Below are 26802 nucleotides of genomic sequence, written 5' to 3'. Positions count from 1 at the left end.
AATAAATGTTACACTGTGACTTTGCAAATCAGTTATCAGTGTAGGAAAAACTTGGTTTGAAGCAGCTTGTGAGTTTTATCTGTCTTGTCTGGGGTTTGCTTGAGTTTTGCAGCTCATCTGATAGTTCAGTAGGGGGAATTTTTCCCTCTCCACATTTGTACCTGGATGATTTCTGCCTCTGATGACAGAACATTGTCACTATAGTAGGCCAGGTATGGTCCTCTGTTTTACTGTGAGGGGAAAAACAGCAAATCTTTCCAAGTAGCTTTAGAAGTATATTCTAAATGATTTTTTTTTTTTTTGGAGTGATTTGATATTGGTATATCTTTGTCAGAGTGAACACTGAAGAACTGCTAAATTATGAGCTTTCTTATGCATCCAAAAGAACCTGCATTGGTTTTGTTTTCTCTGATTGCTTAAAAATTAGAAAGTGACTTAGTCATGCTGTGAGGAAGAACTATTAAATACAATGAATAATCTTGCAAAGGAAGTGTCCCACTGTGAAATCTGACACTAGTGTTTTCTTTTGTGTGGGAAGTATATTTATGTTCTCCCCTCCCACCCTAAGTTTCCCTTCTACTTCCAAGTGATATGAAAAATGTTGGTGCCAAAAAATAGCTAGATGAAATATTGATAAATGTGGGAATCACTTACTTAGAACAGGGGCAAATTAGAAGGCAGCTGGTTTCTATCTCTTCTGTTAACTTCAGAGATTGAAGCATCAAGACTACTGATTTATGTTCCATCATGCTCTTGAAGAAGGGAAAGATTAAGAGTGCTGGAAGTGAAAATAAGCACAGTGTTTCTTCAGACTTCTTATTATGGATCAACTTTTAACAAACGGAGGGGATGGTTTTTGCAGCTCTCTGTTCCTGCTCTATGTCAGATATAATGAGTGCTAGGGATGATATGAGACTAATTTGTGGTATGCTTTATTCCTAAAACAACTTTCTACTCAAAACCCTTTTTTTAAAGAAGAATCAATGTTCTCCTGTATTCACACTATGGGGAGAACCTGTGATGCAAAGCATGAGGTAGTGTGTTAATTCTAGATTGACTGTTATAGGGATGGTTTAGCAGTAATTACAGCTGAGGATTCAGTGATCCACATACAATACGTTAATAGAGAACGTAATTTAAATTCTTATCTATCTTAATCTTGGCATTAATGTGGATGGTTCTTTCAAATGTCTGCTCAGGGCCAAAAGATGCACCTAAGAACTACAGGAAGGAATAAAACAGGGATACTCTTTCTGACAGTATCAGAATTTATATCTGTGGCTCCGACCATAATTAAAAAGAGCATAATAGAGCATCTGATTTTTCTGCCCATCTCTGAATCCTTTGAAGTATGGAATGACATCCATAGGATCGGACTAGAACTCTTTACCCTGAGAGGATCTTGGTCAGAGGCTGAGGATGTCATAAACACAGAAATCTGTATGGAGAAGGTAAACTAGGAGCAATAACTCATAGCTTCACTTGAATAAATAAGAAGTCAGGAAAACTCAGGCAATAAGCTTAAAATGAAAGTCTTGCTTTGTATTAAAATAATTAAATAAAACATATGCAATTGATTGTGTAACTCACCACAATAAAATGTCATGAAGACTGAGATGGGTTCAGGAAAAGGTTAAATTCATGGAGGTTAAATTCTGGGACTATGTAACATGATGGTCTGGTTTCTGAAGTCCATAAACTGCTGATTGCCAGAAGGATGTATTTAGGAAAGAATTGATGTAAGATTACTCTGGCTTTACGTGTTGTTTCCCAAAGCATGTGCTACTGATGGTCACTGGAGATAGCATATGTATGAGAATGAGGTATTGGGGCATTTTTATGGTTTTCTTTCAATATTTCTAGCTGTCATACTCAATTTGCAGACAAGATACTTTACTAACATTTCACCTAATAATCAAATGTCATCTTTATTCTATTTATTTTTGTTTGTATATCAAGGTATAGCCCTGTCTGTTATAGCATCATCCAGCAACTTGTCTGAGTTACCTGTTCAGCACAACTCCAAGGACTTCATCAGAGAAACTGCTTACGAAGTGCTGATCCATGTTCAGTTTTGTCTTTTTTTGCAGGCTATGTATGCTCTTTTCTTTACTCACTCTCACTTAGTCTCGGAAGGCTTTGCTTTATATCAACTTCTGTTTATTGAAGTTATTCAAAGTGGTTATCTAGATAACTTAGCTGTTTTTTTCTCTATTTGAGACAAACTTCTTTCCAGCTCCTAGCCTTCCACTGTTTGTTCATTCTTTGTTATAATTATTACTCCCTTGATATAATGGGTGAGGGATGTTTCCTACTTCTGCCAAAGAAAGGATGGAAGTGTGGCACTCTGCTTCGTGCTTGTTGTGAGTTGCTAAGGGAAGTGATACTGTAAGCTGTTTGTCCCGTTAATCTCCTTTGAGAAGTGACAGACAATTGTATTTCACGTGGGTAAAACGTACGTGGGATTTTGTTGTTCAGGATTCTGCTTGTTTAATCCTGTAACTGCTATAAGAGAAGCTGAAGTCAGTGCCAGTGTCACAGTGGTGTGTGAGCTAGGGCAGCAAAGCTCACATTGGTTCCTTAACCTCTGCAGTGGTGTGTTCAGAAAGTGTGTATATTTTTGCTGCTGTCCCAGAGACTGGGAATGGGAACTTGGAATTTTCCCACTGCAATCAGTAGGAAACCAGCAAGTACTAAGGAATGAGAACTGCTTTCTTTTCTGGTACCTGGCCCACTGCCTATTTCTGTGATTTATGCAGTATCCCAGCTTTAACCCCCCTCCAGGGGTGTGGAGGTGACTACTCTCTTCTCCAGCAAAGCATATTAAAATATAGTTTGCATATAGTGTGAGCATATGTAACCCTAGGCATGCCATCCATCTTCAGGCTGCTGTGGAGGATTTGATGCCTTTCTGAGAAAGATGTCTGGTTGAAAGGTGTCTAGAGGGAAAACGAACTGTGGCTTAAACACAGGACTTTTAAACAAACAAAGCAAGCTTCTTTAAAAAGAACTAGCTAAAGGTTGGGGTTTAGATAAATACAACAGTCTGCTCTGTTTTTCTGAGACCAGAAGATTTCAAACGAAGTCCCAAGCTGTTGTAGTTGCAAAGGGAACTATTGAAGTGTGACTGCATCATAGCTGCGCAGCCATGGCCACCTGAGCTGGCAGGCAGCCTGAAGCAACAAGCCTTGAGGTGTGAATTCCTCTCATTCATTCAATGGATTGTTAATTCAAATGGCATTGATACAACTTGAAAGGTGAAACTTAACTGTTTCACTGTGCATCAGAGCAGCTAAAAAAAACACATGGGTGTGTAATGAAGGTGAGGTGTACTGTGTTATGCAGTCCTCTGACAGCACAGGGAGAGCTGAAGAAGCATTTGGTTTCCGAGGATCTGTGCAGCACAAGTCAGCTCAATTAAAGAGAACGTTACTTATAGCAGAGAAGTGGTAAACAATGGAAAGTATGAAGTGAATAGAGAGAAAGGGAAAAATAGACTTTTGTCATAACATTTCAACTGGAGTTAGTCATGCACTTACATACTAGAGGTCTCATGCTCACTGAATTTTTCTATGTCCTTAGTATGTGTAAATGTTTGTGTGCTTCCTGCAATTGGAGCTGGTGCCTATCTAGGCTGAAAAGGATGAGATTGATATGTGTCCTACCCGATAGGTAGATTTTTGAGATGAGGGAAGTGCATGCTGTATTTTATTGCTGATAAAAGTATATATTTTTCATTTAGTACAAAAAGATTACCCTCAGAGAGAGGAGTCCTGTAGCTATATAGTCCAGCTCTGGAGAACTGACATGCTCATCTTTCAGAAATGATTTTGTGTTCATTTGAGTTTGGGAATATGCAAGAAATATACTGTATGAGCTTTTATTTTAAGGAAGTTCCAGCTGATTTAAATAGCCTTCCTGAGAGGCTGAGATGCAGCTGAATATCTCCTTTTTCTTTGTCTATATCAAAAAGACTTAATTGCTCTGATCAGATTAATATTTTCAAATTGCTCCTGAAGTTAAATGACTTCAGAGTCATAATTTAGGGAGAAGACTTCTATCCTCAAAGCACTGCAGTCTGGAGTTAAGTCAAGTGCTATGAAAGTAGAAAAATGTAAAGTGTTCCAAGACATCTGTTGTGGCTAGGTTATCCAGGAAGATCTCTTGGATTAGCATGGAAGTCTGGTCTGTAGAAGCCAGGAGATGATAGATCTTGGAAACTGTTTTTAATAAGGGAATACTAATTTTAATGTTTATAGTTATAGCTAAGCCCTCTCAGGCTGTGTCCTCTCCTTACAGAAGCTTCTTGAAAACAGATTCTCTAGGTCTATTTGGACATCGATACAGTATATTTTTGCCAAGAAGTACTGAAGTTCAAATAGCAGAGCTAATCTAGAACACCTCTGCTGAACAGCCCTTTCTTAATTCACTCCACTGGCCTCAAACAGGCCTGTGGTTACCCCAGGAGGCTTGAATCATTTCAGGGTATAAATTGTTCTGGGTGCCCATTGCTCTAAACACTGACCTTTAAAAATTATGCTGCAGGCTTTTCCATCCTGACTCAATGGGTTTGTTTGTTAACACATGCCCTGTCTCTTGCTTAGAAACCCCAAAATGGTGAGGAAGGTACCAGAGTTTTCACCTTCTGAACGGCTGCGTTAGAGCCACCTTAAATCTCCCTAGTTTCATTCTCTTCCTTCAGCCTTAACTTTCCCTGGTGTATCATGTGTACTTTCCAAAGTATAGGGCCAAACGCTGTGAAACTTATTGGAAAGGTTTAAAATCTTTGACCTGTTCTATGTTCCACATGTTCCTGCCTTTCTTAGGCTTTACAATTGGTAATTTTGTTCAGCCTTTCCCTTCCAATCGAATCCCTCCTAGATCTTTTTCCATTATGCTGTTCTTGAAGACTTCTGGTCCTGTTGCCACCGACTCCTAATGTGGTTTGTTTTCATGACTTGTGACTGTTATAAAATTTTTTAAAGGTGTGTATTATATGCCAAAGTCTCCATTCATTTTCCAGTGTTTCCACCTAGTATCTGATTGGGCAGTGTTTATCACTGCCTTAATTGATCCTACTGACCTACTAGTAAAGCTGTGAATCCCTCTTCAATCAGGGCTGTGCTTCAATGCTGAATGTAACAATTCATGTATAAAACTATGATACGTGGAAAGCAGCTTAGGACAGAGAGGACACAAGAGTGTGCCGGATAGTAGCGCCTGTGTTCCTGGAGACCTTACTGTCTCCCCAGTAAAACGAGGCCAGAGATTGGCTTTGTTTCCTTGGGGTTGAATTCAGCCAAGATCATTCCTATCCAACCTCTTAAGAGACTTAAAAACACTGAGTTGAGTTGCTTTAAATCCTAATATGTAATTTCTATTACTGAGTAGGATGTATTCACTGCCAGCGTGGTACTGGTGCTGAAAGTGGATTACATTAGCCTTTTGTTTGAAATCAATTGAGTTTACAACTCCACTTCAAAGTCTTTCGAGCTTTAAAATAGAGTCAGAAGTAACTGTTTAACAAGTCAATGCTGCCCTGGGATCTGCATTGTTCTATCTTCAGTTGTGAGAAGGAAAGACTTCATTTTCCCGTACTTTCACTTCAACCGCAGGGAGTGTAGCAGAACAAAAGCATCCTATTCCTATTTTGTCTTACCACTGGTTTGCTAGGATTTACCTATGTACAGATGTCTCTTTATGTAGTGAATTAATTCATTCAGTGCTTCAGAGTGCTCTCACTTGAAAGACTGATTTAATGTTAAATCACACTGTCTTTTGTTGTTTCTTTTTTCAAATCTTTAGTTATGATGAAGAAATCCTTAAAATGTGTTATGGAGGAGTGGAGCCTTTTAGAATCTCATGCAGTAACTTCTTTTTCATTCTTTCTGTGGCTAAGGGACAGCAAAAGCAGTAGTTTAAAGTGTGGATGCTATCTTACTGTTCAAAATTAATAAATTTCTCAATTATGGTGTATGTTCCGGTGAAAACAATGAACCAGGAAGTCTTAGCTTAAACACAAATAGCTTCTTCTGAGGTAGGGGGCCGTTTTCCATGAAGTAAGGGCATCTCTTTTAGCCCTTGCACAATGAAAAGGCATTTGTCAATGTAAGCAGGCAGAAGGGGAAGCAGAGGATGAGTGGGCGCGTACTATTGCTTCACTAAACGTCTTTGTTCTCCAGCTTGTGGCTCAAGCAGTGAGGAAGCTAAAGCAAGCAACAAGGTGCCTCTTACCTTAATACATCATTCCTGGTCTGCTTCTCATCCCTTCCTTGGCCTGCATTGCTCCAACTCTGGAGTAAAACATTCTTTTTTCAGGGGTTGCTGACCCAAGAACAAGCAGAAGGGAAGTGTCAGCTGTGAAAATGGAAAACACAGCTGACAGATTTTTATGACTGAGGAATTCTAGTTTGAGAAGGAAGTGTGGGCACTGAGATAGTTATAGGCCTGTCAGAAATGTGATAGATGACAAAAAGCAATGAATACTCAAATCAAGCTTGGTGTGTTGAGCATGTAGGGTAGTTTTCCTCCTCCCCTCCCCCCACCAATAGGGAACCCAGAAAGTCCTGGGCTTCCTCTGCCTCTTTCAAGGGCAGAGGAAACACAGGTGCATGTAGTTGTGCTACACAAAGACCTTTTAAGCATGCACTTCCTTATGTGTGGAGCACTGAGGATCATATCTGGTGCATGCATCATGCAGAACCTGAAGTGTGTCATCCCCCAGTCTCTGAATGTCTGTGGGTTCTGACTCGAGGCTTATATTGCACCTTTTACCTTTAATTGGAACAAACTCCTTCAGACTGACCTGTATCTTCCCATGAAATGCTCCAACTATGCCAAAGTTAGTGTTTTCTTGCATTGTTTCACCAGATAAGTCCTCATTGACCCTCACCCATTCCATTAGTGTCTTCCCTCTTCAAGGAAATGCAAAGGAATTTCAGTTCTTACAGGTGGTGTCTTTGGCAAGGCTCTCCTTTGTTGTGCACATTGAAAAAGAGTTACAGTTGCCTGCTAGCATGAAACACTAAAACTTTGGACTGCCTGTGGCCATTGCTGCTGGGAGCTTCCTTTTTCATACAGCAAACACACAAAGTGTGAGTGGCGGAACAGAGTAGCTCTTGGGGTGTTTGTGTGTGGAAGAAGTGGGTAACGAATAAGGTTCTGAGCTTCCCTCTTCAACTGATGCATCCATAGGAATTGTCATCAGTTGTTTTGCAGTACTGCCCAAAGACAAAGAAGTTTAACAAGCGAGGAAAGCTTGAATTGGCTTTTGCACTCTGAATCTTTATCTTAACACCTCTGAATTTTAGGGTGCCATAGGATTGATGGTAAGACTCGAGTTTGTGAGCAAGCAATTTTTTTCATTTGCTTTTCCTAGAGATTTGTGCAAGGGAAAGAGGAGGAAAGGAGAAAACTTTAATAAATCCAGGCCTTGTGCTTAGAAAAACATGCTAATATCACAAAATGGCTTTGAATGAATAAAAGCGATATTTACAAACAGTTTCTTTTGTTGAAGTGTGGTTTGCATCCTTACACAATCTCCTCATTATAAACACTGATTTCTCTGTGCTGGGTACAGAAGATGCACCAGTGCTCATGCTGCCAAGCACTGTGGTTTTTCAGAAGGAAGAAAAAGGCTTAATGCTATTTGTTTAACTCAGCCAGAGATCTACTGTTTATAATCTAAAATATCATAAAATGTGTTTTCAATTACCTTGTGCATATTTTTAAAGAATTAAATTTCCATCAAAGGATTTTGTGAGCTGTTTGATCTTGCTGTGTCTAAAGAGCCCAATCTGACTGGAGATAATTCTGTCTGAACTTATACGGCACAACTGTAACAAATGTTTGAGTTTATGTGACCTTAAGAGAAATCAGTTGTCTTGTTAGTGAGAAATGAGGATAGTGGGGGAGGGGGGGCTAATTCCCAGCATTAGCTGCGAAATGAGTAGCTGAGGGCTGGGCATGCAAAGGGACTATGGTTCTTTGTGGTGCATCGCTGATTTAAACTTTTGTCTTCCCACTGTGTTAATCTGGGTATAGTATTCTGTTTTCCAGACCTCTTGAAGTGTGAGGCAGGGCCCTACCCTACTGTGAGAATCTGGGAACAAAAGTACTAATTCTTTGGTCTGTGAACTGAAATTCATAGTAAAATAAAAGAAAGGAAAATGAAATGTTATATCCAGAAGTATCATCAGATGTTTCAGTGCCTGTTCTGCCTGCTAGATCACGTTGTCGTTCCAGTATCAGGTTCAAAACAACATAATGATGGTAATCAGCTTTCTGTGGCACCTATATAGAAACTGCATTGCTCAAGTTATTAAATGAAGGAAAAATGTTGAAAGTGTATAGTTTATCTTGCTGTATGTGCACCTCTTACACAAAGGCACACCTGAAAAAATTAGCTTAGGTCTCAAGAGTGATAATTGGTCCAGTGGATTAACATGCTATTTTAGCTTTGAACTGGCCTGGATACGTCTGTAGGATATTGTACTGCCCTGGTTAGGCTTAGTGTAATGTAAGAGCACCTTTCTCATTCTATTAAGGGTGCTGCTATGCCTCCTTAATCAAGACAGGTACTTAGAAATCCACTACAGTCAAGCATGCACTGTGGCTTTTGACCTCTTTTCCTGTCGTGATTTACTCCTTAGGACTCCTGACATGACAGTTGCATTTTTCTTGCACATTTTGCCTCTTTCCAGCATTTATTGCCCACCTGAAAACTGGATTTATTTGGGTTCAAATTAAGATTGGATATCTGTTACTATTTCTATCTATCAATTTGAAATCCTCTTTCAGAATGCTAAATTTATCTGTTTTTATCTAATTAATGAAAATTAATACTACACAGAAGTGATTAAATTGGGAACACTTAATTGTTTGTGTCATGGATTTGATCAGTTTTTTGCTAACAGCATAATTTTTAATTAGGAAATGCCTGTGATAACACAAGTAGATGTCAGGTGGGAAAAAAGCAGGGGGTGAAGCCTTATAAAGAGCCTTTTTATGTAGGTGTCACCCATTCTAAGGAGAAGGGAAGAGAAAGTCAGACACTGCAGCAGCAGTATGATCTAAGTAGAAAGGGGCCTATTTTTCCAAAGTTCCTAGCTAATGATAGTACAGGCAGTAATAGGATACAGAATTGCTTTCCATCTTACTCTGCCAATTTAGCTCCAATGAAGGTGCCAAAGAAGTTCCCATTTATGAGCTTTTCAGAAGAAAACAGTTCTAGCAAAGTCTCCGCTCTTTTTTTTTTCTATTGCAATTTTCTGATTTATTATGTTTGCTACCTGTCTGACTGTCATTAGGATGAAGCAGTGGAAGATTTGGATAAATATCGTATATGGAAAATCCTTAAATCATTCACTGTCTTAGTATTTCTAGATGAGAAAGCAGCAACATCTCTAGGGATGTTTTTTCTATCAGTTGGACTAATGTGATTAACAGACTAAATGCTCCAAGTAAATCCATTGCTGTCATCAGTTGCATTAGAGATGAATTTTCTTCACTTATGAATACCCCCAGTAAAAACCCAGTGTTTGTTTCTGAGAGCCGGTAGATCAAATTGGGGATAAAAATCAGTATTCAGTGAGTTTCGTATTAGTGCTGCCATACAACACATATGGGTGGGAGTGTTACTTTCTTGTGAGCTTTGCTTCAGCCAAAGTCTTACGGGGAAACTCCCTCGTATTAGAAGCACCTTGACTGCAGTATGCAGTGTTCTGTCTCTAGGTGAGTGGTTAATTGTAGAGATTTGTTGCCACCACATAAGACTCAGTAGGGCAGAGTTACTTTTTTGTTATCCTTGTTTCTATAGTTTCGTGTGGACATTTGTTTGTTTTTAATCAATAATGTAAAGAGAGCAGGTTTATAATATGTGCTTATCTGGATCCAATCGCCAAGCAGACTTATGCTAATGCAGTCACTTGTTAGACCACAGGTATGGGAGAGGAGTGTGGGTCACAGAAGATAGGAAAAAGCACAAAGCATGACAAGAATAGCTTTGGAAAGGTTTGGGGCTTGTACTGGAGAAACAAAGAAAAAAGAGCGCTCATTGTGACACTGTATACAAGAAGTTTGGTTACTAAGATGTAACCAAAACTGGTTAGTCAGTAACCAAAACTTCTTGTCAGTTACTGGATGAGAAAAACATTAAGGAGAAGCATTAAGAGGTGAGGCATTACTTTTCAGGGGGTATTATACATTTGCTATATCCAATATTAGCAGGCACAGTTTATGAAAGAGTCTGAAACTGGAAAGGATTCAGGAAAGAGATAAAAGAGTGAGTCATTTTCTGGAAAAATGCCTTGGAACCAGAGACGAAAGAAGCTCAGTCTATGTAGCTTTTCAAAAGGTTAAAATTTTACTTTAATTGGTTATAGCTGTACCTATCTGCATAGGGGGTGACTCATGGTACCATGAGAGGTTTGAAGCTAAAGAGCTTAATTGCTATTAGAACACAGATGCTAAAATATTGAACCACCACTAAAATAATAATCTGCCTTTAGAGCCATCTTATGATGACTGAAAATCTTCTCTAAGAGACCTTAAATAAGTGGAGAAATTCTTCTATGATTTCTTTGGGCAGCATCCCACAAATCTCATACAAAATTGATTGGAATAATCTTTTTCGACTTTGAACTCCGTAGAATTTCTCAGTTGCCAGTTTGACTTCAATTCAGACTTCCAACTTGTGGTCCTCTTTATAGTCTATATTAAGACCTATTAGGAAGATAATTAATGTTGTCTTGTTTTTGGAGGAACAGATATCTGTCAAAAAGCCACCTTGTAACTGATGCCAATGGAAAGACTTCTAGAGCCTGCTTGACTGTATTGTTATAGCTCTGTGCTGTTGCCATGTTGCTTTAACTTCTGAGTTACAGTTGGCTGTCTTCCCATAAGTTGCGTTGAGGACTCATAGGCCAAACAAAGGCTTAAATCTGTTTGTATAGTAAAGCTAGCACAGATAAATTAGGGTAAAGCTTGAATGTGCAGCAAATGAACAGGGAATGCTTTTGTGCTCTTATCCTGGTTCTGTGGTTTTTTTTTTTTGAGAACTCACTTTGGTCAGAAATGTTGTGAGTGAGTGAGCACAAGTGTGTCTGTCCAGAGCACACTTAAGGGTGAGATTTATGGCAGTAGAAGCAAGCAAAGCTTCTGTGTCTGTGTATGGAATAGAGTGACTTAATGAAAACTCAAGCTTTAATGAAGGTGATTTGGGTTATTTTGGCCACTGTGTTAGGTGTATCAGCCACAGGCAGGCCTGCTGTCTCCTTCTGTGAGGGCTACGGAAAAACTGGCAGCCTTTGAGAATGCCTCAATTCTCAGCTCATACACAAAGTGAAACAAAAGAGAACTAAACTCATTTTATCCTCAGTCTGTCTGAGGAGTCAGCTACTGATAGTGAAAACACACATGGTATTGCACAAATACGGTGACCTCTTTTAAGAGTCATTTGAAATTTCTTACAGAGAGTTGCTACTGTGCCAGTTAAAGATAAGCCTATCTAGTATCGCATTAGAATGTATCGATCTGAGTTCCAGAGAAAAAGCTGAAAAGCAATCAGATTTTATTAAGCAAAATTTTCAAGAGAACTGGTGCAGTATTTCGCTACTGAGGAAAAATTGGTCTGTGCCGGTGCTTTTCATGTTTACACATTCTAAGTAACCTTATTTTATGAGACTGTGTTTATTCCAAAATATGTAAAACATCCAAGGTGAAAGCTGTAAATATTATATTATTTGTGGCTGAAAATGGTACTGGTCTCTTTCAGACCCATGGAAATTGAATAATTCTTATGACTCATGCAGTGGAGAGGGATTTAGGCTTAAGTTATAGATTGCAGTCCCCAGTATATATGAGGAGAATATTTTCCTGGGTGTTTTAGGCAACAAATCACATTCACAGAGGTGACAAATGCTTTTCAGTATATTCAGTCAGTTTCCACACCTCCCTCTTGCAGATTTTATGGGCATCTCTTGGAAATACCAAGAAGGGGTCATGGAATATGTCTAATGGCACAGCAGTGGGCAGGTTGATTTGGAGAAGTTATCGTCTGCGAATGACTGCTCGAAAAAAATGAAACCAAGAGTTGCTTTTTTTTTTTTTTTTGATGTCTTTGTCTATATAATTTATGACTCTTTGTAAAAATTTAAATGTTTAGGTTCTCAGCTACAAACAGGGCATTGCAGAAGTTATACTTAATAGAGATGCCAGTATCCCTTTTAAAAGGAGTTGTCAAAGATTAGTCATTAACTGGACAGTCGTTAATCACCCAGAATGATTATTGGGATGATTATCAAGATCCTATGTGAGTACTCTGACAAACAAGTGTGTGCAGTCTTGCAAACTTTAGACATGCTATCTATACAGATGAACTCTATTTCAGAGCCATTTTTGCCTTCTCCAATAAATGTTAAAATGTTAAATGATAAAAAATGTTTCTTTTGGTATACTGGACCAGCAGATATATCTGCAGGCACTTTATAAATATGAATTTAGAATGAATAGATTTCATACTGGGATTTAATTGTAGTAGTTAAACAATTCCTACAAATAAGTGAGTGGAAACTTCTCTTGCCTGAGCCAGCATGCAAGACTGGAGAACTCCAACACATTTCCTATCTGGGAAAGGTGAGATAAATGTTGCTGTGTACAATATGTTCTCAAGACAATTTTACTAAAGAGTCTGAAGATCAATCAGCAAAGATTAGGCTGATTGTTGCAACTTTCTTTAGGCGGTCTTTTATTTGTAATGAATGGCAACACCTCCTGTGCATGTCAGTAATGTCAGTAACATGTCTTTTGCTGCCTGTTTAAACAATTGTTGTTTCAGTCATACCCATAACATCATCCCCATTAAGACAGATCAATTAATATTTTTCTAACTTTTCATATCATGTTCCATTGCTTGACAAGTTATGTAGCCTTATCAGTTCTCAAACTACTGGAAGGCTTGAAGTTCTTCTTATTCCTCTTCCAACTAAAAGTTATAGCCTGCTTTTAGTTAAAGGAATATCAGTGATTGCATTTTTAATGACTGTATTTTTCAGTGTTCATGTGTATCTGGATCTCTAAAGAGCATCTGTACAAAACTCCTGAAGGCAAGTAGCCCTGTTCCCATAAATTCATTTATTCAGTACAGGGTGGATCTTCAGCCCTTTAAAGGGCAGTGAATTAATCTTGCAAGGAATTTCCATTTTCCCCATCATTGGGTGATGTCATTGCAGGCATAAAGAAAGAGAATGAATATATCTGGAGCAGCCAAAATTCACAGGAGCAGAAGATGTTAATTTTTTTGTTTGGATTAGAAGTTCATTCCAGAGTAGTATATTTTTCCAGCTTTTAAAGCCATTGGATTTTTATGTAGCATGTTTTTACCAAATTTTGGTAGTAGTGAGAAATGAAGAGCTGGCAAGAACTGCTCATGATCAGGTAGGTATTCCTTAATCTGTTTTCATGGCTTGTTGATACTGCAGTACTTCCACTACAGAGCCAACCTATTGAGAATCCCTATGGGAAGAAATGCAGAGATTTTGAACCTTCCAGAGCTGGAAATCCTGATTTCTTTGTGATTTCATAAATCAAATCTGCATTGCAGTGTCCAAACTGTTTTTTCAGCACGAATCAAAGTATCATTTATACTGAGTGCAGGTAAGTCAAAGTGGCTCCATTGGTGTTTTGAGGAAACTTTATAGTTCAGTGTTCCTTATCTCCTTTTCTGTCTCTACTTAGTAGAAATATATAATGCACTAAGAATGGTTCTTTAGCTCAGTCAGTGGCTCCTCATGATTTTAAGATTAGATTTGCATTGGTATAGAATTGTCAACAGCGATGATTTTTTTCCACTTATGATGTTTGGATATACCCAAGAGAAACTCTGCATTAAAAAGATGACAAAGTAATGGGATCAGCTCCTACATACAGGATAATTATGGGGCCAGACTGAAGTCAACAAATTCTGCTACCATCTAAAATGGTTTTGATCACTTTCATACCAGGAGCTGACTAAGGCCTTAAGGAGTTATCTCCGTTTAGGAACTGTTTTCTTGTTAGTTTATTTTACACACTAGCAGTCTTCATCTTGTTGGAGTGCTAAGGGCTTCTGACAGTTATTTTACTGATGTGCAAGTTTTTGCCTCTTGACAACTTGAACAATAACAAAAAGACACGGGTGCCACATCCCTTGAAGTGCTCAGAGTCAGGTTGGATGGAGTCCTGGGCAGCTTGATCTGGTGAGTGGCAATCCTGCTTGTGGCAGAGGGTGGAGCTGGGTGATCCTCAGGGCCTCTTCCAACCCACGATATTCCGTGATTCTCTGGCAAGTGCTCTTGGCAAATGAGCACCTGCCTGCTTGACAGATTTTTCTCCTGGCCTCTTCAAAACCTTACCTGCTCAGTTTCACTTGCTGTAAATGCGCTTTGGTGCTCTTATCTCATCCCTTCAAAATCATGCTAAGAGGAACTCTGTCAGCCATCATTAGTGGCGCTTTGTATAAAACGTTTCTAAGTTTCTAAGGGAGATGAGTAGGAGAAGTAAAATTAGACCTTTTCATAACAGCCTCTTCAAGATTTGAGGTTGGTGTGTGGGAAAACCAGTGTGCCTGTAGTTCCTGTCCTCCGTTCAATGTGAGAAGAGACAGCCCTGCTGCTCCGTGGCATCTGTTACTGTCCCGTGCTGTCCTGAGGCAATGGAGTGTTGCTGAGTGTTGATATTTCCATTATTCCCTCCTCACTTCCAAATCCCTTTGATCATTGGATCCACATGGTAGAAAGCAAGTGGAATTAATATCGCTTGGAGCCTCCAGGCTCGTTCAATTTAGCATGTCTCTTCCTTCATATGTATTCAATATAAGAGCCTCCTGTTGAACTGAAAACAAATACACTGCATTTGTCTGCTTAATTCGTTTTACAAGCTTTGAAGATTCAGTGCTGCTGTTCCCTAGCTAACTTGTATTTAAAAAAAAAATAAAAATAAAGTCCTAGCAGAAGGGTAGATTCATTTTTCTGGGCTTTGTGTGGCACAGGAGTGAAGCAGTTATTGGCTGAATCAGACCAGTAGAACTTCAGCTGAAAAACAATTGTGTCTGGAGCAGCGAGAATCTCTGCAGCTTCATGCGTACAAGCTCAGCATAGATCTGTTTTATTCTGTTTCTGCTTGATGTGGCTTTGCATTAAGCTTGGATTTCAGATGCAGACAAGGGCCAATACAGGAAGGAAAAGCTTGCTGCAATTAGGGACGGGTTGGGTTAAGTTTTAGACTTACAAGAAACACTTTCAAATGGAGCTATTTTCTTCATATTTCAAGTTTGTTCTAAGATTTTCTAATTGTGATAACAAAAACCTGTGGAAATTGTTCAACCACAAGTGTTTTGCCAGATCTGTTTTCATGCATAGCACTAATAAATCCAGGACAGAGTCTGTTTTTTCAGGCAGAGGAGTGGTTACCTCTTTGTAGTAAACAGTTAATAATTGTTTCAGATCTCTCATGGACTGAGATAACAGTCCTGGGAAAAGCTGCTCTGGTCTATCATGCTAACAAATCAATTCTTGTTTGGAATTCTGCTGCGTTCTGTCATTTGTACTTGCTGTTACTCCCTATCAGAAACTTTAAAATAGAAAATTGAGCAGTAGTGAATTTTCTAAATACCTGTTGATTTTTTTTTCCTCCATTCCTTGAGAAACAAAGCTGCAATGTGCACCTTATGATGACCTGTGTAATATCATAAGTTCATAAGTTCATAAGGTTGGAAAGGACCTATAAGATCATCTAGTCCAACCATCCTCCTATCACTATCTCTACCCAACTACTAAATTAAGTCCTTTAGCACCTCATCTAAACGCTTCTTGAACAGCGCTAGGGATGGTGCCTCAACCACCTCCCTAGGCAGGCCATTCCAGTGCCTGACCACTCTTTCAGAAAAGAAATGCTTCCTGAGGTCTAATCTAAATCTTCCCTGGCGCAACTTGTGGCCATTCCCTCTCGTCCTGTCATTACTTATCAGGGAGAAGAGGCCTACCCCCTCCTCACCACAACCCCCCTTCAATCAAAACAATCAAAAACAATCTGTAATCTTTTATATACATTCTTATACAGTCTTTTATAGCCATCTTCTATTTCTGAATGCCTACATATAAATTGTTTGGTTGTTATTCCCAGTCATATAAAGTTGGCATGCATAGCACTTATGGTGCAAATAATAAAGATGATTAGGAACCGAAGGCCCAGGCCCTACTGTTTTGCAGCAGGGCTTTGATCCAGAGTTTTTAAATGGTTTTTTCTTTTAAAGTACAACTTGTAGTCATCTCAAATGCGAGTTGCATTTTTGTACTAATCAGGAGATGTATTAAGAGAATGATGCCAGAAGATCACAAACTGAGAGGGAATCAGGGTCAGGAACAGAATCTGTGAGCTTGGACTCCCTGTCCTCTATTCAAATTACTCCACCTTCTGTGGAATTCGCTGGATTAGCCTGTTAAGGATTATCTATTAAAACAATGAAAAAGATGCTTTGAAATGTCTCTATTACTTGAAAACAGGACCGTGTCATTTAATCTAAAGAAAACTCTTGCTAGCAGCTCAGTCTGCAGTTTCAGATAACTTAGTTGCTCTAAATATGAGGCTGTTGCTTCAGAGGCAGAAATCATCCTTTGTCTTGTGCCTCACAAAGGCAGATTCTGGGAAGTTGCTTTTTTCTTCCAGATAAGAAATAGAATAAATAATGCTAGGTCATTGTGATTGCAGGTCTCACAGAACAGTAGTACATGGTTTATGATTAATGGGTTTACATGAGCTGCCAAAACTTTTACAGAAGATTGTGCTACCAGATCCCCAGCCAGGGTATGCTGGTTCACTTCTGTAACACTATGAAAATTAATCAGCTGCAAAGTTAGTTTCTTACCTTAAGAGATTCCCCTATCTTATGAAAACATGAGAGTAATAATTAAAAAAGAAAAAAACAACAAGAGACCATAATATTTACCTGTCCCCCATGCTTTTCCTTGTATTTTTAAATAGACTGTTACACTGCAAGCTCTGCATTTACTATTCTGGTCATGAGTAGTAGTGTAGAATATATCGCTGTCCTGCCAAAATGAACCCTCCTAAAACAAACAAGCAAACAAAAATCCACCTCACCACACCCCAAGAAAAAGAACTCCAATGACATGAGAAAAAACACCAAAGCCAAACAAAAATGAATCCTTCAGAAAGCAGGAGATGAATTTTTCCACACAGTCTGATGGACTCAGTTCTGTCATGAGGCGCTGTTATGCAAAAGGATTTTTGGCTGCCATCTTAGCTTCCTGTGCTCCAGACTCTGGAGGCAATAACCAAGACTGGGTTATGCTGAGACTTGTGAAAGTATTGTTCTAGTTATTTGGAGGTCAGCAATACATGTATCTAGTGTCATAGTCGTTTGGTATTATTCTTCTCAATTATCTTTATCTCTCCTTAACAGTTTCCTCAGAAACTATTCTTAATGTTAAAAGCAAATAAATTCCTCATTTTGATTCTTTAATTCACTTCTTTTCTAGAAATAATTGCATGCTTAGTTGTTTGATTTCTGCATTTGTGCTCCGAGAATTGTTTCAGCCATCAATTATTTTCCATGTGATTTTGGAGATACCTTTTACAACTCAAGCCTAAGCATTCCAGGATCAGCAGACATGGATGTGTATCACATGAGGTGCAAATATTCCAGGAATTTCCTCGGCAGAACCAATGAACTTTGTGTACCTTTACAGTTTTCAGTGCTGTGATTTATACTCCCTGTTTACTGGTCCTGGATATGAATTATCCTTGTAACTGCCTTTTATTAGAAATGATTGCCTGCCTTTTAAAAAGTTCCAAAGAAAATGAAATAATCTCACACAACTGATAAAACTGTTATTTCCTAGAATTGTGCCTATGCTTCATCTTCCCTGTAGGTCCCTTGGGATAGGTAATTTTCTGTTCTTTACTCAGTGCTGATTTCTATACTGGGGGGGGGGAGGGTTGTCTGAAAGAGGATTTCTGTGTGCTTTGCGAGAACTCTGATTCCAATGTGATGTGTGTGACAGTTTCTTAGAGTAAATTTCTCATTGTTCCCGATACAGGAAAACAGACATGTTTATATGGAAAAACAGTGCGGGTTTTGTTGGTTTCTCAGTCATCCTTTCCAAGCTTTACAAAATTCTTTGAACTTTTCTAAACCCATTAGTACCAATCAAAGTTCATGTTTCTTCCTTACTTTTGACTCATTATTTCCACGTTAAGAACTTTTTGTTCACAGACACCTAAAGCTGAGGCATACAGTTATTTTCAAGGTGTCCTTATTTTGCATGCTTAGTCACTTTTTAATGGATAAATAATCCTCCAAGCCACATCTGGTTTAGAGCTTCTCTGCGAAGTTTAAAAGCATGTCCAGTTCTAAAATGCTCTTTGGAGACTGCAGTGCCCATAAGGGAAGAGCTTGCCTTGAACCTGGTTCCCCCTTCAGATGCCATAAGGACTTGTGTGAAACTGAAGTGAGACAGTATTATTTTGCCTTTTACTCACCTCAAATAAACTATTTCTGGAATGACACGTGTAACCAGGAACAAAACATAAACTGGCTGGGTTTTGCCTTCTGGTCTCCATTGTTGATATTGCCAGAAACAACCTGATGGAGAGACATGAAGATTTCATCTTGGTTAGGGCTTCAATATGCTAGTTTATTAAGTGTATCTCAATCTGGTGGCGAGGAAGCTATTTTTAAGGGAGAGAAAGGGACACTTCTTTTCACCTATTTTTAAAGATGAAATCTCTTCAAGAAAAGGGAATTGAAGGCAGTAGAAAAATCTTTAATATCCTTGTATATACAGGAGATATTCCAAAAGGCCAATGTGTGATGTCAGTGGCTTTTGAAAACTTTGCATTTTTTGTCATCTTCAAAAAATCTCCTCAAGTGCTGTATCTTTAAAAAGTGAGAATGCATTTCTCTGTTACTAATATCAATATTTCACATTTTTATTCATATCTGTGCAAACACTCGAATAACTGGCATCTTTCAGTATTGGCAGTTGTTGGAATATTGCATAAAGGAACATTGCCCTAGACTGGCAACTAGGTGCATTACATGAGTAACTCCTGTGGGTGGGAGGAGCATGGAATATATCAGTTTGCAACAACATAGCTTAAAAAGAATCAGGAAGGATGACTCTTCTACAATCTGACTTTGTGCATGAAAGTTTGTCAAAACAAGTTGGTATGAACCTCAATCATTCTTGGATGATTTGTCTGCTCTTATGAGGGGAAAGAGAATCAAAGAAAGTGCCATTAAATTCATTCCGTTGTTGAATTTCACATCTTAAATGGAATGTTATAAATCTCAGCTATATTGCCTGTTCAGCTGAAAATTAGTTGGTCTTTATCGGTCTTCATCATATATTTTTTTTTCTTCCTCTCTGACTGAACTCTTCTACTGACCCAGTGCAACCTTAGACTTGTCTCCTGTGACTTTTTTTTTCATTTTATTCCCGTATTTGTTTTATGTGCTTTCTTAATATTGCATTATTCTTCCTTTTCTTTGTGGTTTTTTCCTTACCAGGTGTCATTTATTTGCTTGGCAGTGACACAGAATAGTATTTACCTCCCATCTTCACTGCCAGTGAGGAGAGCTTGGGTCAGTTATTCCCAGTATGATAGACCAGCTGAAAGACAGAAAGTCAGAACATTATTGGGATCTGGGGCTGAATCCAGCCCCTCTTTTGTTCATAGCAGCCCCACAGAATTGTGAGGGGACTCTGAACCATTGTTTTACATATCAGTCTTTTTCTATGAACACTTCTAAGATGATAATTTCAGGAGTGTGCACTGTGAGCATTTGTGGAATCAAAGCTGAATAAATCTGCAGTCTTCCTTTCCATCCTTTCTTCGTAAACTTTTTCCCTAATTTCTGAATTAAATCTTTCTCAGTGCAGTTAACAGCTTATGACTTCTCATTGTATTTTCCATTTTCCACTGGGAACTAATTTTTCTTCATTTTCTTTGCTGCAAGCTGTTAAGTGTTTTGATACAGTTACCACTTTAACTTTTCCACTTAGTACAGATCATTTGAGGGATTTCTCCATGTAAGAATTTATAAAAATTCTACTGTTTTCATTTGCTTGTTTTATAACTCCTTATCTGTCTCAAGCTTTGAGCTCAGTATACGGTGTTGGATGTGGAACCTCATTAGCTCTTAGAAGAGTGGATCAGTGGCTTCAGTGTTGTGAGGTGGTCTTGTTTGGTTATATTATTGCTGAAACATACTTGACAGAAGTAAATTAGAAAAGAAAGGATGTGTTTAGGTGTTCATATTTCATCACTGAAAGACTGCTTTCAGTTTTTCGTAATCTCTGCTACAGCTTTCTTTGGGGAGGCACTCTTGAAGTTTCCACTTCTGTTCTTATGTATAGAGATAGGGAAAAGATCACCAGAATCTGTCCTGTGTGTCTGATAAGTAACATGCAGATGAAGATGTTGTGGACCTAGCAGAAGTTTGTTCTCTCTAGTACACGTTACTTTATCCTTGAGTGAGCAGTCATCCCTGTAGAAATATTTCTCCTGCAGTCTGAGGTATACTTGTCAGTCCTGTAACTGGCATCTTGCAGCAGTAAGTTGTGTGAAATTTGTTATTTTATGAAATAAAACTGGCTATCTATTTGTTAATTAAAAAAAAAACACCAATATATAGCCCACCTTGTGTCTTGGTTATAACTTCTTCAGCTAGGTTGTTTTCATCTGCTTTACAGTGCCAAATATATAGTCAAGGACTGATGTGTTAGATGACTGTTGGAGAATTCTGGCTTGAATATATGAAGAAAACTGCAGTTTCCAGAAAAAAAAATAAACTTGTGGGAGATCTTGCAGCCCAGGTTTTATGCTGACAATTAATGGGGACTTCATAGAAGGCAGAACAGAATCTGGCTTTGTGCAGAGTATCTCAGCATGAAGAACCAGTGGCTCTTTCAAACAAAGAGCCTAATTCCTTCAGTATTATGTATTTGCAGCATAATTTGAAATTTAGTGATGCTTATTCACTCTGTTTGGCTGAAATCAACAGGTTTCTTTCCAATGCTACCCTGGGATTCACACACCTCAGCCAGTAGAATGTGTGTTCATTTTCCCAAATGGCAGACATGGATCTCTTTTCATTTTTTTAGTTCTGACTAAATTTGACACTAAATCACAAAGCAAAATGTAGAGGCTAAATATTCCGTGTTCTGTGATCTTCCATGACTCACCTTTCATGCAAATTTATGGCCCTACTGGCTTGGAAATGGGCAACAGCAATTGGCCACCTGTAGCAACACCATCGAGGAAAGTTTGTGTTACAGTTACTCTTTAAAATGTGGAATCTTAAAGACATTAGTTAAAAATAAACCAATAAAAAAGCAACTTTACTGTAAACTGCTGATTTAGCATGATGTTCTACCATTGTTAAGACACTGCAAAAGTATGACTTGCTATAAATCTTCTTTTCACTCCAAAATCAGGAGAAAGGCAACCTAAAAGAAGCTAAGATTCCTATCTTGAAATGTTGCTGAAAGTACCCCAAACAAAATGTTTGCTTCCTGAATTCTGTCTCCCACTGCTGAATGATACTAGGCAAATCAATAACCTCTTGACTTTTTCCTTTTTTTCCTCTAGCTAACTTGCTGTTCAGATCCTAAAAAACTTACTGCATGCTAACTTTATCTGAAATTGAAATTGTTAGCTTTCCTGGAAACCTCACTGAACTATGCACTCAAATAAATAGGAATTGCCTTGCAAAATAAATAGGAAATATTTGTCATTCTTAGAAGAATGTTTTGTGTGTTCAGTCCTTCAGGACTAGATGTCTTTTTTTTTTTTTTAACTTTTTTTTTTTTTTAGTTCTTTGTAGGTACCTTTGTAATTGTGTTAAGTCGTGCTTTTAACTTGAGAAGTGGTTGGTTTTAGGCAAGCAGTGGGGAGAGTTTTTGCTCTTTTTTGGGGTGTAGTAGATTATTTGAAACATAATGCTGGTTCTCAGCTGTATCTATAAATGTCTCTGTAGAGCTCCAGTATCTGCTGTGGCTCCCCTTACATACCAGGACCGTTAGTGCCAGCACTTGTCCTGGTGTTTTTCTCTATTGGTTTGGACCCCTTGCCTGTTCCACTTTCAAGTGAGATTGTGATGGCAAATGAAAAACACCCCATTAAGTTTGTCTTTGTGAGTAGATGGGCATGAAGGAGTTACCTCTCCACAAGGGAAGCTGGCTATAGTCCCAGCTCTAGAATGGCTACAGTTGTTATGAATTTTTAGAAAGTGATGACATTTTGCAGGTGTATATCAGGAACTTGAGAGTGAATTGACTTTCTTCACTGAAAGGCCTGCAATTGTGGAGTTGGGGTTAAATATTTGAAGAACAGTGTGAAGACTGAAGACAAAATGTTCCTAAAAAGAACCTCAATGGAATCACAGGCTCTGTACTGCTTGAATAGAAACATCTCTTTTCATTTAAATGCTAGGTAGAGTGCCATGTTTCCCAGTGAGAATGATCTCAGTTTTGCCCTTACCACTGCCCTGAAGTTGTGGTCAGGAGGTGCACTGCGAATTAGAATAGAGTGCCAATCTGACCAGTGGTCTCTTTTGCCACAAGTGGAAGAAAAACTGTCTGCTCTTTTGTGATACCAGCTGTCAGTGATGAAATGTGAATTAGCTGTTTAACTCCAAACCTTCCCAAGACTAAGATGTTCAGGTTCTAGTAAATACTGAGTATTAAAAATGATTCTTTAAAGGAAAACCAGTAGAACTTTATTGATTTTTGACCTGCTGCTTAGTACACTGAAAACCTTTCTTTAGGTCTTGCCTTTATTTATTTTTTTTATTTTAAAGTTGTTCATAAACTACAACTGTAGTATGTTTTGAAGTCAGATTGAATTACCCTCTCCAATGTGTTTCTATAAAAAGCCATTATGGAATCAGCAAAAACAAGCCCAGTTGCATCCCGTTTGCCATCTGGTTCCCCCTCTGGCTTCAATTTTCTACTATAAAATAATTCTTAGGTATGGATGCTGTACTGAACCTGCCTGATGCATGTCATATTTAGTTACTCATATTTCTTCTAAGATAACAGCTGCAAAAAAAAATTGTTTCTTGATTTACTGCTTTTTAATCTGATGTTTCAAATTAAACATGCAAGGTTTTTGAGTCATAAAATGCATTGCATTTTTCTAAATTGCATGACCAACTGCTTTGTAATGGACATCCTTTTTTTTCCCCTTAAATTTTAATGCTTGGTGGTTATGGAATAATTGCATAATGTAGCGTGTCTGTTTATAATCATGATAAATAGATGTTATTAAAGGAATTTGTGTTTCCCTCTTCACATGGTTTTCTGTATTGATCTTTGTACCTGAAATACTCTCTGTGGCTCCTTTAGTATATCAATAAACCGTTAAAGTGTGATTGTGCAAAAGCAGATATCATGGCACTTGTTAGATGTGGTCTGTTGCAGCAACGTGATTACTGACAGCAGGTGAGATTGGGTTATCTGTATCTCAATTGACCTGGGGTGTTTCAGTACCCTAAACAGCACTGTAAAATTTAAGAAAATTAGGGAATGGTTACAACTGTCACTATCAGCAAGAAATGCACATCCCTGCTAGCAATTTCTCTTCTAAGCAGCACAAGCTGAAGGTTACAGAGGGTATGATTTTCTTATTTGCTGATTAAAAAAGTTTTCTTTTTACTTATGGCATATATAAATAAACGTGAATGACAACCATGCTTCTTCTGCTCCAATAAAGCTTTATATAAAATAAATATGAATTAATATCATATTGAGTTGTTCTCTCATACAGAGAAATTAAATTCTTCACCTATGGTAATCATACCATGGAAAACATTTCAGCATACAGGCCACACCACAGCAGGCATGGAAATAAAAAAGAAGCACATAATTGATTGATCAGACCTAATTTTAACTCTGGTCTTGTAGAAGTAGTTCAGTGCTGTGTGTCACACAAACCATTACTGTTTCTGAAATGCCATGTAGAGATTGCAACAGTATTTTATTAAAATGAGCATCTTTAATAATTTGAATGTGCTCTGTCCTTTTTCCCATGTGAAAGAGATTTTTTTGCTGATGCGGAACCTTGTGGTGGTTGTTGTGCTGAGTGTGAAACTCAAGATACTGCGATGATAATACAATCTGAAGAACTTGCTCGCTTTTGGAAATGTCTTTGGTGTAATGGTCCCAAATAGAATTGTTATTTAGCACAGATTTTTTTTGCTGTCACTTCAGAGAGTCTAAGGTTTTGCACAAATCACAAGGCGGCCTGTAATTCCCAGGAACTGTGTGGGACAGTTATGTAAATGCTCTTTGTGGGAACATACCCTGGGATTTTACTCGCATGATGCTGCCTAAAGTTAAGCTTGCAAAATTTTTGGCTCACAAAGTAGCATGTGAAGATTTGGCATATCATCTCATTCCTACTGATGTGCCTGATAGCTCCCATTAAATTTTACTAGAAAAATGCTGATTGGACATTTAGGGGCCTGGGTTGGAAACACCTTGATTATTATTTTTTTCATTATGAAAAGGCTTTTCTGTAGACTAGCTAGATAGAGAATCAGTGAGAACGAGGTGGTCATTGATGGAGGAAGGAAGTCCAGCTGAGTCAGAGCAGATATAAGGACAGACTGCGTAGCTACAATTAAAATTTCCTTGCTTCCTGTTTCCACTTCAACCTCTTCTTTTCTGCTAAATCCACAAATGACTTTTTCACTTGAGTTGCTGATTCCCTGTGCTTTATCATTCTTTCTGCTTGCTGTTAAGAGGCAGGATACTTTCTTGTGTGGTCTGGTAAGGAAAGAGTGAAAAAATAGTCACAAATTATATGGCTGCAAGAAAATATTTCTGTAGTTCTGTGAAGAGTGTGTTCAGATTAGTGTAAATGTATGGTATCCACATGTTAGTCCTTGTGGTAAAGAAAGATGATGTAGGAGAGGAAATGAGGTGTGTGAAAAGAGGAAGCTGTCAAATTGATTCTGAAATACTGAACATTTTGAAGCGTAATGGGTGGCATTTAGCTCCTAGCAAAGCTGTTGACTTCAGTGATCTATGTATGGGCATCAAATTTACCTACTGTTTTAAGATGCATGGTTTTTTTTGGAAATGCCACTTAAATTGAGAGGGGGAAAAAAAGCACACTATCCACATTCCTGGAATATTATATTTTTTTCTGCTTTTTTTTTTTTTTTTGCTGTACTGTTTATGTGATCCTGTGATTGTAGCCCAACTCCCATGCTCTATTATAGTTATCCTACAGCATTTCTCTGTGGTTAGGAGGTACAGTTATCTCCACTTCACTGATAGGGAACTGGGGAGAAAGAGGAGCTTAGTGACTTGCCTGACGTCATGCAGGCAGCCCCATTAGAGAGTAGGGAATTCAGCCAGGATCCCAAATAGCAGACAAATGCTCCAGCCCCTGGGTTGGCCATTTGCTCCTATATTTAAAGAGCTCAAAAGATTCTGTACAGATTTTGAAGATGCTTCAGGGATTATTGAGGGCAGACTGGCTTAAAAAATAGTATAGCTGGACCAAGTTAAAATGAGCTGCTTAGGTGGAAAGCTGCAATATCAGGAAGTCAAATAAAGGCTTTTCAGGTGGCAGCTCTGCTTTCCTCTCTTGTGCACACTCACTCTCTCACACTCGCACACATGCCCCCTCTGCAGCTCGTTTTCTTTCATCCTCAGAGGAAGGACATGTTAAAAGGAAATTATTCTAATTATATGGCTACATAGAACGCTGATAGTAAGTGATTACTTATATAAAAGAAGTGTATGAGAAAAAGGATGAGGTGGAATTCACAGTTTGTTTTGGGGGTGTTTGTTTACGTGAGCAAAGTACTGAGTGACAGATTTTTTCCCAGTAAAAAAATGCTTGAAATACATTAGTCTGCTTTGGTATTATGAAGATTAGAGGGCACACTGTGAGAGTTTGTGTGGATTTATGTGCTTTTTAGAAAGGATTAAGAATTAAAAAATCCAGATTACAAATGCTGTCTAACCACATCACTACCCATCCAGCCAACGTTTGCATGAAAGTTTTCTTTCATTTTTAATACCACAATGTTTTTATTGCAGCTTTGGTTACACTTGGTTTTGTTTTAAGACTGCAGTCTAGGTGTGCACAGCATGTGAAATAAAATGTTATGAGTTCACGCAACATCTTTGAAATCTTATTCAGCAGCAAACTGAGCTTTATGGATAGGATCATTCTAGAAAATTCCTTACATTAAACAAAAATAAGTCAGATGTGTTCCATAGCTTTTAAGTGTCTGCATTTTTTCTGTCTATTGATTTTAAGCTGGAATAAGATTTGTTCTTCAGAATGCTGTTTTCTTAAAGTATTTGGACATGCTAGTTCCATATTAACACCAGACTGCACATGGATTTGTTTGGGAAAATAATTGTTAAGCATCCTCTAAACTGGAGGAAAAAAAAAAGAGACTTCCTAATGATCTACCAGAAACATCTTCAGCATACAAAGCTAATTAGGGTCAGACTGCTAAATGTGGATGATTAGAGGCTTATGTTGCTAGAAAACTGCTTGTGCTCATTTGAGCTAATATTCATTGGTAAATTAAATCTTTCTTAGACGCTTTATTTAGAAAAACATAAATCAATTCAAGATGCCCTTAAGGAGAAGACTAGCTGTTACTTTATATGTTACAGTGCCATTATAACGTTAGGCCTCAAGTTGTTGACAGCTTTTGTCACGTTGGTTACCAATATGCAATAGAAGTGTAACTGGACCAGTACCAATGAC

General features: G+C 38.3%; 1 protein-coding gene across 1 annotated transcript in view; it reads left to right on the top strand.

The window, feature by feature from the left end:
- LOC136058081 (palladin-like) overlaps nucleotides 1-26802 on the top strand; it is an 86267-nt gene that overhangs the window by 31002 nt on the left and 28463 nt on the right. The window lies entirely within an intron of this gene.

Source organism: Cyrtonyx montezumae, unplaced genomic scaffold (assembly GCF_038088225.1).
Source record: "Cyrtonyx montezumae isolate F1298 unplaced genomic scaffold, pur_monq_1.0 scaffold_7, whole genome shotgun sequence".
NCBI lineage: Eukaryota > Metazoa > Chordata > Aves > Galliformes > Odontophoridae > Cyrtonyx > Cyrtonyx montezumae.
This window is presented reverse-complemented; position numbering and strand designations above follow the sequence as displayed.